This window comes from Armigeres subalbatus, chromosome 3, assembly GCF_024139115.2.
Source record: "Armigeres subalbatus isolate Guangzhou_Male chromosome 3, GZ_Asu_2, whole genome shotgun sequence".
Classification (NCBI taxonomy): Eukaryota; Metazoa; Arthropoda; class Insecta; order Diptera; family Culicidae; genus Armigeres; species Armigeres subalbatus.
Genome location: NC_085141.1, coordinates 37,256,622 through 37,272,916, shown reverse-complemented (window position 1 = coordinate 37,272,916; position 16,295 = coordinate 37,256,622). Strand labels below are relative to the sequence as shown.

The window sequence follows — 16,295 nt, the reverse complement described above, 5'->3', positions numbered from 1 at the left end:
AATAGAAGTTTTCCACAAAAAATTAGAAAATTGTCAATAAAGAAATCAGAGTATTATAAATACCTAAGTATAAAAAACAAAATTGCAATTATAAAAAAAGAATTTTCCATAAAAAAATCAAAATGTTCCACGGAAAAAATACAAAATTCCCATAAATAAATCGATTAGCAATTAGAAAATTAGCAATAAACAGTTACAAAATTTTCCACAAAATAAAAACTTTCCACGAAAAAAATTAATGAAGAGCAATAAAAAAATATGAAAATTTCCATAAAGAAATATAAAAAGCAATAGAACTGACCATTTTTCCATAGATGACCCCTTCTTTAAAACCGTTTAAAGTTTATGGAAAATTTTATCAATTTTATTGCCTTTTTGTAATTTTTAGGGAAATTTTCTATTTTTTGTTCCTTTTGATTATTTTTGGAAAATTTTGTAATTGTTTATTGCTAATATCGATTTATTTATGGGAATTTTGTATTTTTTCCGTGGAACATTTTTATTTCTTTATGGAAATTTCTGCTTTTATAATTGCAACTTTTGCTTTTAGAAGTGCTAATTTATTATTGTTTTGTGGAAAATGCTTAAGTGTTTATGGAAATTTAGCATTATTGTTGGAATTTTTATATTTATTTATTGCTCATACCCTGATTTCTTTATTGGCAATTTTCTAATTTTTTATATAATTTTTATGGCAATTTTATTTTGCTGCCATTCACTGCGACCATTTGTTAGATCTATTGTGATATATGCTCCATTTGGTATAGCTTTGTCAAGTTGACGCATTATTGCTATGTAGAGCAATCGCATCGCCTTGACTTACAGCGTTGTTCAAATTCGGTATTATGGTTCTGATGAACTTTACTACCGTATTGGGACTTGCTCTCCAAACTTCAGCCCCCCTGATGAAGAACTGTAATATGTACAATGGAGATATACTTTTTGCTACACCGAGTGAAAAAGCCAAGTTGCTTGCTGCCAGCTTTGCACAGTCCCACAACAACCAATTGGAGAACGACAGGAAAGGGAAACCATCGAAGCAGTTAAGAGATCCGTCGACGCTATTGACCAGCTTCCACTAGATGCCCAACCTTTCTGGTTAATCAAACCAAAAGAATTGCCGACTTCTGAAATCTTCTGAAACTTAAAAATCAAAAAAGTCCCTGGGCATAACTTGATAAGAATCTGTTTATTAAAACAGCTCCCAAAAAGGCTTAATTTTTCTTGCCAAAATCTTTTCTGCCTGCCTCAAACTATCATACTTTCCATGCAGTTGGAAACATGCGTTAGTGGTTCCTATACCTGTTGTAATTAGGAATTATTATTGGCAACACTGGAATACCGAAATGAGGAGAATAAAGTTGGAACCTGAAACGTTAAGTCATGTGTATTTAATTCCCAACATTTGGCGACGATTTTTGGGATTTTTTTCGATTAAATTCGCGATTTTCGACTTCCATTCGGTCGTCTGTGCTTGATTAGATTCGTGTTTAGGGTGAAAAGAACCCAGACAGCCGGAAACGTCGACTATAGACGAAACATAATATCGGCTGCAACTGGAGGCGAGTGACGTCACAGGTGAACAACGTCGAGAGCAAGGGTACCGCTATAAAAAAAATACTATACCACAGTAAAAAACAGACCGCATTTGTGAAAATCCGAAGAAATATTGAAGAAAAAGTGATTTCGCCTAAGTTGCGTAAATAAGAATTTGTTATGGAAGCCAGCAGATACGAAGGATACTTCTTCAATTGCTACGAGGTGGAAGAAATGGAAACGATCGCTAGAGCTCTTCTTGGAAGTTAATTCGGTGGCATTGGCGTCCCGCAAAAGAAGTATTTGCTTCATTATGCTGGACCAGCCGTGCAAGATATATTCTATGAGCTTGAAGGTCATGATGCCGCAGCACCAATGGGCTCCGATATCTATCGCGAGGCGATCAAATTACTGGATAACTATTTTGCACCTATGGCAAGTATTCCCTACGATCGTTTTGTATTCCGCAGCATTAGACAAAAAGAGGGTGAAACAGTTGATCAATTTGCCAGCCGCCTTCGAGAACAGGGAAGATTATGCGACTACGGCGATGCACTTGATATGAGAATTACGGAACAAATATTCGACCACTGCCGTTCCGAAGAACTACGTGAAGTCATACTGAAGAAAAAAGCTCATGACAGTGAACGATACCCTTGAGGAGGCACGGATGATAGAGACGGTGCATCGGAATAAGGAGTTAATGGCGAAGGAAAACATCGAAGCAAAGGGAGAAGCAATGAACCATGGTGTCGAGAACCTCACCGTCAATCGAATTAAAACAAACAATAAGTCAGTTTGCTTTCGATGTGGGCTAGCAGGCCATTTTGCAAACAATAAAGCATGCCCCGCGAAAATAAGTCGTGCGATAGATGCAATATCGTTGGCCATTTCAAAAAATGTGCAAAACTAAAAACTACGCTGCTACAAGAAATAAGAAGCATGACAAGATATTGATGGTGGCGGATACCAGAAGAGAGCCAGTACGAAGAAATAGCTCCGCTGATAACAGCGCCAATGAAAGCGACAGTGATGTTTGTCACATTTACGCTACGAACGAAGAGCAAGGATACGTCACCTGCACTACTGGTGGAGTAAAACTGAACTGGGTGATAGATTCCGGAGCGCACGTCAATGTCATCAGCAGGAATACCTGGGATAAGCTGAAGCGAAAGGGATGTCAGTATACTGCTGGTGAGAGCCCCCAGAAATCTCTTCGCGTATACGGTGGTGGTGAGCTAAAGGTACATAAAATCGTAAACACCGAGATCGCAACTGATTTCAGCAAAGTGAACCATAAGATATATGTGGTGGATCAGCCGGAAGGAGTGAATCTTCTGAGTAAACAGACGTCGATCGATCTGGGGATTCTAGAAACTGAGGTGAAATATCCAACGTATCGCGAAGAACGAAGCTGACGGTGGGGAAACTTAAGAATGTGCAAGTTGAAGTTAAAATCGATAAGAGCGTAGCCCTGTGCAGCAACCATGCAGACGTTTGCCTATACCACTGCAAAATCAGTTGAAGACAAGCTGCAGGAACTCTTGGATCACGATATTATCGAACCAGCCCCGCTGCGGATTACTTGGGCGTCACCACTGGTTGTAACACCGAAAATGGAGGAAAAACGTTAGAATATGCGTCGACATGCGACAAGCAAACAGGGCAATTATCCCGGACCGACACCCGTTGCCAACGTTTGAGGAGACTCATGCCGCATCTTGATGGTTGTCGGTTTTCAGCAAAATAGAATTGGTGCAAGCCTTTCATCAGATAGAGTTGTCACCAGAATCGAGAGAAATCACCACTTTTGTTACGCCGAACGCCTACTACCGCTATAAAAGATTGATGTTTGGCATGAATTGTGCCGCAGAACTATTTCAGCGGCAAATAGAACGGGTCCTACAAGGCCTACCCGGAACGAAAGTTTTCATCGATGACGTCTTAGTGTATGCCGCTACGAAGCAGGAACACAACGAACGAGTGGAAGCAGTTTTAAAACGGCTAGAGGAACATGGACTAACGGTAAACGAAGACAAGTGCGAAATCGGTAAAGAAACGGTGAATTTCATGGGACATACGCTATCGTCGCAAGGGATAAGGCCAACGAACGAAAAAGTATCAGCAGTGCAAGCTTTTCGACAACCACAGGATGCTAAAGAAATGCGAAGTTTCTTGGGATTGGTAAATTACCTGGGTAAGTTTGTACCAAACTTATCTACAATTTCAGCACCGCTTCGTGAAATGACAGTAAAAGGTACCAAATTCCATTGGTCGGAGAAGCGTAAATCAGCGTTTAAACAAGTGAAAGCAGCAATATCAAATCCTAAGTATCTTGGCTACTACAGCCCGAACAATCCGACAACTCTAGTCACGGATGCCAGTGACTGTGGTCTCGGTGCTGTACTGCTGCAAACGGTCAATAACATACCACGAGTCATCAGCTTCGCCAGTAAAACTCTTTCGCCATCTGAGAAAAATATCCTACCCTGGACAAGGAAGCCCTGGGAATCGTATGGGCTACAGAACGTTTTCAAATGTACCTACGAGGATTGCATTTTACGATATTGACGGATCATAAGCCATTGGTCAATATTTTTAGCGAAACATCTACTCCAAACCAACGACAAGAAAGATGGGTGCTACGAATGCAATCGTTTCGGTATTTGATACGTCACGTTCCTGGGGAACTAAATATCGCCGACCCTTTATCTAGATTGTCGGAGCTGCTAAATGAGAGATCGTTTGACGGAGAATCCGAGAAAGTTCTGAACGCAGTAGTGGAAGTCAATAGACCATCGGCAATAACGTTTGATGAAATCGGTCAGTATTCTCAAGAGGACCCGGAAACACAGCAGGTTAAAGGAGCTTTGCATAGTGACAATTGGAATGAAGCTACAAGAAAATATGTACCATTCAAGTCGGAGTTGTGCTTTGCTGGTGAAGTTCTATTGAGGAAGAACAAAATCGTGATCCCGAATCAACTTCGAAAAACCGTGCTAAAATCAGCACACAGGACATCCTGGACAAGAAAATGAAAAGAAGACTCAGAGTTGCTGTATGGTGGCCGGGTATAGACAGTGATGTGAAGAGATCGTGTAACGAGTGTTTTGATTGTCAGCTGGTGGCAACATTTGAAAAACCGGAGCCTCTACGAATGAGAGAACTTCCGCGTGCTCCATGGATTCATTTGGCTGGAGATTTTCTGGGACCACTCCCTAACGGTTACTATTTGTTTGTGCTGATTGACTTGTACAGTAGATACATGATAGTAGAACCAATGAAGCAAACAACTTCGAACGAGGTAATCCGTGTTTTGAAGGAGATATTTACCAGACTGGGTCTTCCACAAGTGATTACATTGGATAACGCCATGAACTTTCAAGTCAGCTGATGAAGGATTTTTGTGTTGATCGTGGGATTAAACTAACACACTACTCCTTATTGGCCAAGCGCGAATGGAAGCTGAGCGACAAAACCAGTCGCTTCTGAAGGTGTTACGGATCAGCAAGAATAAAGGAACTGACTGGAAAGATGCAATACATGAATATCTTTATATGTACTCCATTACGCCGCATTCAATAACCGGAGTCGCTCCGGCCGAGTTGATGTTCGGAAGACGGTTTCGAGATTTGATACCTCATCTGCAAGAAACAACGTTGGACGATAGTGAGTTACGCGATAGAGACTGGACTGCCAAGTATCAAGCCAAGGAAAACAGAGACAAAAGAGTGGGGGCGAAGGAATCATCAGTGGACATCGGAGATCGAGTTCTAATGAAGAACATGTTACCGCAGAATAAGTTGTCTTCAAAGTTCTTGGCGATGCCAGCTACAGTGATTGACAGGATTGGAAACAGCGTAACGCTCCAGACCGCCGAAGGCCAAATGTACAAACGTAATACATCACATGTCAAGCCATTAAATGCCAACACTTCTGCCGCTACTGATATAGCACCAAGTGTTATACCAGAAGCTACCGGCGCAACAAATCTAACGAGCGACGCGCGACCCCATCGCGAAACGAGATTCCCGAAGCGTTTCGATGACTATTTGCTATAGGATAAAATGCCCAATAGTGGACCCCCTAGTAGCAGAATTTGTCTCTTCCTGCCTTAAGGAGTAGAAATTTTCAACATATTAATTCTGCTTAATATCTAACAACAAGCTCTGTATCTCCTCTTCACGATACATGCATAAAACACTCGAATACACGACGTTATTCGTTGAAATTAACATTTTAAAGTCTAACTGAATTCGCCCTATAGTAGACCCCCTGGGGGTCCATAATAGGAAATTGCTTCCCTATAACCGACACTTCATTTGATTTTCATGTCCCGTTTCGGGACGTTCTTCTTCCCTATTATGGACCCCCCAAAATATTCCTATAGTGGACACTCTTGTGTTTATTTTCTAGAGAATTGTAAAAAATCATCTAATTTTACTTTCCATAGCATTTCCAATGCATGTAACCAAATCATAGGACTGTAAGGTAGGTTCTCCCGATGGAATTTCATAGCAAAATGTTTACATTGTGCTGTAATAATGCAAAAATGGCTGTAGGGTCCACTATTGGTTGGGGGTCCACTATTGGGCACTTTACCCTAGCCTAGTGGGCAGATGGAGTTTCATATTTGGTTGAAATAAATGACATATGTTGTGATTAGGAATTATTATTGGCAACACTGGAATACCAAATGAGGAGAATAAAGTTGTAACCTGAAACGTTAAGCCATGTGCATTTAATTCCCAAAAGGGAACAAGGATGCGACGAGGCCGGAGAACTATAGACCAATCTAGGGCTGACAATAGTTATTCTTGTCGTATGAAGAAAGCGAAAAAATTAGTCTTCGTCATAACATTGCACGACGCAACACAATAGAGGTAATAAACTATAGAGGACAATTGTCGCTGCGGTTACCTTTGTTATCGTCCCCAAACTTGTTGAGTACCTATCTGTCAAAACGTTCTGATTTTTCCATCGTTGACATTTAGTGCCATATCATAGACTAATACATAGACCGCAATGTCCGGTACAAATCATTTTAAATTCGGGCACCATGTCTTCTTCTTCATTTTGAGAAAAATACCCCTCGTGGGTGACGAATTACATTATTTATTTCACCAGCGAATTGCCGGACCCCTCCCGACCTTTTGACATTTTGCCTGTTTGTTTCGTTCTCACACTTCGGCCCAACTGTCAAATCCAAAAGCAACAACAAAACTTGATATTTCACAAGTGATTAGTCGCAGTATCCTTGTATTAAAATATCCTATTTGTGAATAATTGGCGATTAATAAAAACGATAGCTTTCGGGATAGCCTGGATGGTTCAAAACATTTCATAAGGTGAAATTAATTGTTTTGTGGTAAGTCTTCTATTTTATTAATAGTTAATTCATATTATAGATGGTGTATTTTATAGGCTGATCCCATCAACAATGACGTTAATAACCCCAAAGGTCAATCACGATGGCCGGGTGTTTATGTCGTCTCATCGGATAATAAAGTATTAGTGGAGGACGATCATTGCCATTGGGACATAATTGCCATTGGGTCCAACCGAAAATCTAGCAAACAACCGAAAAATATACTCAACCAAGGGCTGTTGAAACTAAACATCTTTTCGTACGAGATGCCCAACATCCCGGGATTCAAATATGAAAAGACCAGAATTGACGACGACGATGAGTGTTCTGGTGAAATTCAGGGGATACATTGTCGTTCTGCTACGATGGCAGCCGGAAAGTACGGTAGACAATCGGCAGTCCTAGTTTCGAAAAACGGTTAGTATTCGTGATTTATAAGATATTGTTGTTTCCACAAAAATATTACAAACAAAATGATACATTTCATCCTTTATTTACAGTGGTCTGTACAACAACCTCAGCAGCATAATTGAGATCATTCCGCATCTCAACAACAGTATTCCCAAGGAGCACCGGACACCTCATTCATGTACCAACCGACTCGTTTTGACGTTTTAGATACGAGGCTAACATGAAGCACTTGTCAAAAACGGTGTCCAACGCCGTTGTGTTAGGATGATGCTGCCCTCGATGCTGCCTTTTTCCTACAATGACCTGCAAAGTCAGAGTCGGTTCCATCTTCGAAATGATGAACTAATAGCAGCTGTCGTTGTCCACGATCTGGATGAAAAGACCACCAGCGAGTGAAACATTATGTTTATCAATTATGGTGGCGGTACTATTGATGAGTAAATCCTGTCAATGATAGCATCTTCAAAGTCTGCAGCCGATGACACCCATCTTGGCTGTAAGGACTCTGACTATCGATTGTCGTCACCGACACTGGTCAGCTTTGAAAATGAATTGTTGTTCGAGGGCACCAACGACAACCCGTGCCCGTTTCAAATAACTAAACGCCGATATGTTGCGTCTTAATGAGATCGTTGCCGAAATAAGCATATCTAAAAACTTTCACCACATACTCGGCATGCTTTAACTGGTCAGAACATCACCACCAAATCACGGTGTACTCTTTTGATATTTATGGAAACGATATTCGGAATGAAACGGCGACAAAGGTCACATTGGCATCGAGGACATCAAACGCATGATCAACAAACGAGAAATACTGCTCAGAAGAAGAGAAGCAAAAGAAAGCCATTTTTGCTAATAACGCTATGAAGACGTACTGCTTCAATATGAAGTACAATTTGACGAACTACCTGAACTATGCTCTATGTTGCTGCATTAACATGATGTGTTACTAATAAGTTATCTTGTATATTGGGTTTACCCAATGATTGCTGAAAGTCACCGTAATAAAGATAATAAAAAAAAATGAAATAATTATTCAATCAATATCAATCTATCAATCAAACAATCTCGATCAATCTCAGTCAGTCAATCAATCAGTAAATCTCAATCAATAAATCTCAATCATTCAATAAAGCTCAGTCAATTAATCAACTAATAAATCAATCAATCCTAATAAATCAATTTCAATTAATAAAATCAATTACATTCATTAATCTTTATCAAACAACCTCAATAAATCTCAATCATTCAATCAATGAATCAATCAATCAATATCAATAAATTATCAATCTGATAAACCAATCAGTCAATACTATTCAATCGATCTATCAATCAATCTCAATCCATAAATCAATCCATCTCAATCATTCAGTCAAGCTCAGTCAATCAATCAATCAATCCTAATCGATCTAAATCAGTAAAAAAATTCAATCAATCATTCTCAATCCATCAATCTCATTCAATAAAACCAATCATTCATTATTAAAAAAAAAACAATCTCGAGCATTCAATTAATCTTGATCAATCTCAATTAATCCATAAGTCAATCAATCTCACATAATCAATTAATCTCGATTAATCAATCTCAATCAAGCAATCAAACAATCCTCACCAATCAATTTATCTTTCTCAATTAATCTCAATCCATCAATCATTCAATCAAGCTCAGTTAATCAACTAAATAATCAATCAATCAATCTTAATAAATAAATTAAAAATCAATCCATCAATCTCAACCATTCAATCAATGAATCACCAATCAATCTCAATCAATCTCTCAATCAAACAATATCACTCAATCAATCAATCCTAATCAATCTCAATCGATCAAAAAATCAATCTTAATCGATCAGCCAATCAATCAATATTATAATCAATCTCAATAGATCAATCAATTAATCTTAATAATTCAATCAATCTCAATCAATGAATTAATCAATCTCAATCCAACATTATTACTCAATAAATCATAATCAATCTCAATCGATCAATTAATGAATCTCAATCAATGAGTAAAACCAATTTATCAATCTCAATCAATTAGTCAGTCTCAATGAATCGCCTGCTTTGAGCGTGCTTACAGCGGCACACCAGGAGTTAACTTTCTGAAATCAGTATGGTTCGATTTCTCAAAATTAAGCAGCTTAATCGAAAAAATATTTGGTGGGCGTAGTAGCGGACACCATCCTTCATAACCGGTACCAAATAGTTTTTCATGAAAAGTTCCTATCACAAAAAAAAAATCGTTGGTAGAAATAAAAGAAACGTTGGTAAATCAGTTAGTGATTTTCAGTAGAAAGTATAAGATTGTTAAAATAACAATTTGATAAATGTCACTTCGGTAAGAACTATGACAAGAGCCGACCTTTCAAAATAACATTTTACCTTTCAAAACAACGTTCTTTTAACTTTTCAAAATCACATTTTGTTCTTTAAATCAAAAATGTATTTTATTATAGAATTAACTGTGAAACTTTCGAAATAACAATTGTTTTGCACTTTAAATTCAAATAAAAACCAAATTATTATTACTTATATAATCTTATATTTCACGAAAGTTTTAAAAACTACTTTATCATTTCCTGTAATTTTATCACTCCATGCGCTCAAAAAGCTAGATAAAAATAATGAAACATTCTAAATTCTGAGAGTAAAATACTTTTCTTCACAATTGGCTAGCATGTTTTTGTTTCTAGTTCTAAGGAACCCATCGGAATATTACAGCTAATTATGTAACCTACAATGTTAGGTTTGCTTTCTCAAATTCTAGACGTACATATTAGTGTACTGTGAGTGAATGTGACCTTAACTTTCATCTGTATTACTATATCATTGTTAAAAGTAGAGACCCCCTGGAGACATATTTTGCGTTTTTTTTGCGCCTTTGCTAACACCGTAAAAGAACAGCGCTCCACTTATATTTAGTTTGGAAATGTTTCAGCTTCCCTAAACAAAAAGCCGGATAAATGTCTGCTTGACATGCATGACGAGCTAATCGAAGATCTGCTATCTTCAGTAGTATTCTGGCTAATATTGAGTGCAGGTTTGCAAGTTGTTTTGATGTGGTTCCAAATTTCGAATCAACGAGTAGTCTCCGCTCCGTACTATAGATTGACGAAAGATGCTTGCGAGTTGCAAGCCTAGAGAACCGGGCGACGAGATTCGTCCTAACCCGTTTCCCGCTTCCGGATGACGTCAATAACCATCATCCAGCGGTGACTATACCGTTGCAGCAAATATTAGTTGTAGATCTGGAAAATGATCAGAATGCTCAGGATGGTGCAGATGAAGCAAATCAGCACTGGCAGAATCACAATGAAACGAAGCGACTTCCACGATCCGTCGGCCAAATGTCAGAGATCCGCACCGTCGTGTTCCGGATCGAACTGGTTCACCGAGTTGGCATTTGACTCGAACAGACTGGTGCTAACCATGTCCGATTGGTGCTCCGAGCTAACTCAGGTAATTGCCTTCTGCATAGTCGATTTGGCTGCCGCGGCCGATTGTTTTGATTTCCCTCCGGAAAAGCAGAGACAACCCTTGTCGTCTGCCTAGTTTTTCTTCCCATTGTTGAGCTCGTTCATACATCGTTGGTAGTAGTCGTAGTCCTTCAGAATTCACACCGGTGGCTATCGGTGCTCTCGCAAATAATCCTGATTGTCCGGATGCAGACTCTTCAAACTTCGCGGCGAAAGCTTGCAGGTGCTGTTGTAGTTCACACAGAGATACGACATGCACAATTCCGCTAGCTGGTGAGCATCCAATGACCTCAAGCAGTGTTCAACTTCCCCACTGGATTCGTTCCGTGACATCCTCGTGAGATCCTCAATCACCTGCCGGCACTCTACCAGGTTTAGAAGCCGTTGCAAATAAAACCAATTTGATAGCTGCATGAAAAATTGTTATTATTAATATAAGTTTATTATGAATAAGTTTTTAAATTATTTACCGGATTTGCCTTGCAGCAAATATTAGTTGTAGATCTGGAAAATGATCAGAATGCTCAGGATGGTGCAGATGAAACTGGCAGAATCACAATGAAACGAAGCGACTTCCACGATCCGTAGGCCAAATGTCAGAGATCCGCACCGTCGTGTTCCGGATCGAACTGGTTCACCGAGTTGGCATTTGACTCGAACAGACTGGTGCTAACCATGTCCGATTGGTGCTCCGAGCTAACTAGGTAATTGCCGTCTGCATGGTCGATTTGGCTGCCGCGGCCGATTGTTTTGATTTCCCTCCGGAAAAGCAGAGACAACCCTTGTCGTCTGCCTAGTCTTTCTTCCCATTGTTGAGCTCGTTCATACATCGTTGGTAGTAGTCGTAGTCCTTCAGAATTCACACCGGTGGCTATCGGTGCTCTCGCAAATAATCCTGATTGTCCGGATGCAGACTCTTCAAACTTCGCGGCGAAAGCTTGCAGGTGCTGTTGTAGTTCACACAGAGATACGACATGCACAATTCCGCTAGCTGGTGAGCATCCAATGACCTCAAGCAGTGTTCAACTTTCCCACTGGTTTCGTTCCGTGACATCCTAAATCACCTGCCGGCACTCTACCAGGTTTAGAAGCCGTGGCAAATAAAACCAATTTGATAGCTGCATGCAAAATAGTTATTATTAATATAAGTTTATTATGAATAAGTTTTTAAATTATTTACCGGATTCGCCTTGCAGCAAATATTAGTTGTAGATCTGGAAAATGATCAGAATGCTCAGGATGGTGCAGATGAAACAAATCAGCACTGGCAGAATCACAATGAAACGAAGCGACTTCCACGATCCGTAGGCCAAATGTCAGAGATCCGCACCGTCGTGTTCCGGATCAAACTGGTTCACCAAGTTGGCATTTGACTCGAACAGACTGGTGCTAACCATGTCCGATTGGTGCTCCGAGCTAACTAGGTAATTGCCTTCTGCATGGTCGATTTGGCTGCCGCGGCCGATTGTTTTGATTTCCCTCCGGAAAAGCAGAGACAACCCTTGTCGTCTGCCGTGCAGTCTTTCTTCCCATTGTTGAGCTCGTTCATACATCGTTGGTAGTAGTCGTAGTCCTTCAGAATTCACACCGGTGGCTATCGGTGCTCTCGCAAATAATCCTGATTGTCCGGATGCAGACTCTTCAAACTTCGCGGCGAAAGCTTGCAGGTGCTGTTGTAGTTCACACAGAGATATGACATGCACCATTCCGCTAGCTGGTGAGCATCCTATGACCTATATTTCCATACACCAAAGGAACCAATTCAACACGATTCATTCGTTTCCACAAAAACATTTTCGAACGCGATTGAAAAATTCGATAACAAAACAAACATCGGAGAAAGAAAATAAATAAATATAAGCATAATTTTTCATAAGGACGTATGTAACAAAAGTAAACAAAACGAGGTTTTTAATACAACATGACAATCACACGCGACTTTATAAATATAATACGCATAGATTTTACTGATGTTAGATCTAAAAATTCTTTAATTTAATCTTTTTGCAAATCGACGTATGTAGAATTTTCGTTTTTTGAAGTCTCACTGTTACTTACGTCGCTTTAACATATGGGAACTAAGAGTGACCTATGTACCAAAAAAGCAAAACAAAACAAAACTGCAGTTGCGTCAATCGTGCACTATGGAAAACCGACCAATGTACAGCGACGTACACACTTAGAATATTATACCGAACTCGGTTATATTTTAACCGAGTTTTTATCTGCTGAACGCTCGGTTGGCTGCTCGGTTCAACAAAGATTAACCGATCGCTCGGTAATCATTTTGTCAAGATTGAAATGTCAAATTAACCGAATTAACTCGGTTCATACATCTTTCTTTAACTGAGTATCGGTTTCCAAATTTAACTGAAAGCTGTCAAAACAACCGAGCTTCAGTTCCGGTTCAGTAACAACGGAGCTCGGTTCTTTATGTTAGATTTATGCATCAGGAAAAAATGACTAAAATAAATCCATATTAGTATTATTATTTATATTTGATTTTATTTGCTATGCTCATTTTGTGAAGCGTACATTTAGCTATTCGGAAAACTAAATAGGCACGTACAAATCACGTAAAGACAAGGTAAATGCTGGAAAATGTGTCAGCGCAAATAAGTGGCAGACAAAATTTTCCAGCAATAATTTTCTGGAAGATAATACCTGTAAATGGAAATAATGATAATTACGTTACATATAACCAATTATCAAGATAACTTACATCTCACATATAACAATCGCTCCAGGATTTTCTTACAAAAAATGGTAAATCAGCATCCAGTGATTAAATAAAGAACAAACCCATGAAGCACACACACAGTAAGCGTTCTCTCAACTTTGATTGTATCTCTGTACGTCAAAATAAATATTTACCGACTGTTCAGTTCGTGTTACCGAACGTACTCATTTCTCGTACCGAACTTGTACATAAAAATGTATTACCGAAACGATCGGTTTATTTCTGTCATATTTATTCAGGTGAAACCGATCATACGTTTATAGTTTGAAAGCATTCGGTTAAGAACTTATTTTCAAACGAGTTGTTCGGTTCTTTACTAGGTTCTTTAGTGATAACCGATCGACTTCGGTAGAAACTGGAACCGAGTTCGGTCAAATTTTTTAAGTGTGTATGTACAACATACCGGTGTATGTATAATTTTATCGTTTTTCACAGGGAATTTAAATTAACTGAGCTATGACGTGAAGCACGCTTATTAAGTGCCATGTATTAAGGCATGCCAGCGGAAAAAAATATTGAAAAAATATTTAGTTTTTAAACAGCTTTAGAAAAAGTTTTGCCAACTTTCTGTAAAGGATTTCTCGAATCCTCATAATTGTTACATACGTCGATATGAAAAATTATGCGTGAATAAGCATAACTGACAACTGTTGTCAAACTGACGTGTTTCGAATTGAGGGGCTTCTCAACGGTCGGGTGATTTTAATAATTGTAATCGCTCACTCCCCAGGGGTACTGAGTGGTGCTCGGAAAACTGGCCAGCATTCCGTCTATGTATTCGTCAATGGCCATATCCTCGCCAGCAAAAGATGTTTCGCCAGTGACGACAGCGACAGTCTTCCTCTATGGTTTATTACCTCTATTCGCAACACATATTCGTTTTCTTCGCGCCGCATGCGTACCACGACGATAGTCGCGCAGCCAAAAGTTATGACGATTTTCTTCACATAATTGATGGCACGTCATTATAAACGGACTGGTTAAACACATAATGGCGACTCAAATAAACAAATAGTAAATATGAACTTTGATAACATAAATGTATCGATAACATTCATAACGCTTTCATACGTTGCTTCAAATTCATTATTACAAAGAATTAGTAAAAATCTTCGCATGGCAGCTGCTGCTTGAAGAATAACGGTATGAAGTCTTCGTTCTTCGATGTCGTCAGGACGATTTGGTTACACGACGAAAGCTAACGTCGTGCGCGTCATTGACGATGTGTAGAGTAGCAATGAAGACAATGCAACTCGTCGCTACTGTGGCATTTCGTGCTATGACGATGACGATTGTCAGCCCTGGACCAATCAGTCTGCTCCCAACGATCTGCCTAGTCACCTAGAAACAACTTGTATCATACCCCATGAACAGTTTGACTTTCGTAAAGGTCTTTCTACAGGTCATCAGATCGTCCGCTTGGTCAAGGAGGTAAGGCGAAATTTCGAGCTAGGAAATTCCTCAGGGTTAGTGCTTCTCGATGTCGAAAAAGCATACGACTCGGTTTGGCATGATGCTGTTCTCCACAAAATGGTGCAAGGAAGCCTTCCTAGCTACATTGTGAAAATTATTCGGGACTCTCTTGAAAATCGTACATTTCAAGTTATGGTGGATGGTTGTACGTCTGATCGTATGCCAGCCCCTTTCGGAGTTCGTCAGGGTTCTGTACTGAGCCCAACCCTGTACAACATCTTTTCCGCTGATCTCACCAAAATAGATGGTGTCCACTACTATTCTTTCGCTACGACACCGGATTCCTCACTTCACATCGCAATGATGAATTTGTCATAAGAAAACTCGAACAATCCCAAGAAAGTTTCGAAAAGTACCACAAAAGATGGAAAGTGAAAGTGAACCCACGAAAATCCCAGGCTATCTTCTTCATCCGCAAAGGAAGTCCAAGAAAGATGCCTCAAACACAAGTGAAATGTTATATATCATGGTCACCGAATCTAATGTAGGCGTTAGGTGTATTCCTATGCTGCAATAAGGCCTTCCAGAAGTCCCTACTAGAGGCCTCTAGTCCCTACCAAGATGAATACACAGCTAGGTGTTTCAATCTGTCCAATTAATGGGCGAGAAGAAGGCGGGGGTGAAAAGTTCATTTTCGGTGCAAAACATAAACAAACCGGCTGGCTCTCCCATACTAAAATCCAAGATGGCTGAATCGTGAATTTGGCAGATTGGAACACCTAGTGGTGTATTCATCTTGGTCCCTACCACTCTTCGAACAATCCCGAAACAACTGTTTCATAGTTTTTATGGGTGATTCAGACTTACCATTACCTTGAGCATGGTATGGCGCAAAGGTAACCTGACTGAACCCCCCTTGCAGTTGAAATTTTCTCCATTCTGCATTATTATTGAGGACCATTGTCCGTCGTAACCACTTCTGGTGTTCCATGTCTAGCGACGTGACCTTTGCCGATCTCAACACTCGATATCTTTTTGGCATTTAGGAGGAAACCATCTTCAATGAAATCAGAAAAAGTGTCAGCCATCATCATAAGTGCTGTCCAATGAGAGCTTGAAGTAGCTCGAAGTTTCTCCCAGTCCTGCTCATGCCCATTAGTTGACAAAAAAGAACGAGCAGGACGGAAATAACTTCAAGCTACTTCGAGCTGCTCATTGGACAGCACTATAATTTGATTTTTTGTTTTCCATCTTGCATAACCCCTCCAAGGTCAATGTTCACTCTTTGGCTACATACACACGTTATACATACTTCACAGTTTCTTATTTTATTTGTGATCTGCTC

General features: G+C 39.6%; 1 protein-coding gene and 2 long non-coding RNA genes across 3 annotated transcripts in view; 2 read left to right on the top strand and 1 right to left on the bottom strand.

The window, feature by feature from the left end:
- The window catches only part of LOC134223566 (ribosomal protein S6 kinase delta-1), a 36,418-nt gene that overhangs the window by 2,786 nt on the left and 17,337 nt on the right, over positions 1–16,295 (top strand). The gene's annotated exons all lie outside the window — the stretch shown is intronic.
- LOC134223793 (uncharacterized) lies at positions 6,798–8,005 on the top strand. The gene is made up of 3 exons (XR_009982721.1): positions 6,798–6,904; positions 6,961–7,321; positions 7,405–8,005. It is a non-coding gene; the product is annotated as an uncharacterized LOC134223793 (long non-coding RNA).
- Positions 10,805–12,514, bottom strand: LOC134220256 (uncharacterized). The gene is made up of 3 exons (XR_009981818.1): positions 11,978–12,514; positions 11,268–11,915; positions 10,805–11,205 (listed from the first exon to the last, which is right to left on the bottom strand). It is a non-coding gene; the product is annotated as an uncharacterized LOC134220256 (long non-coding RNA).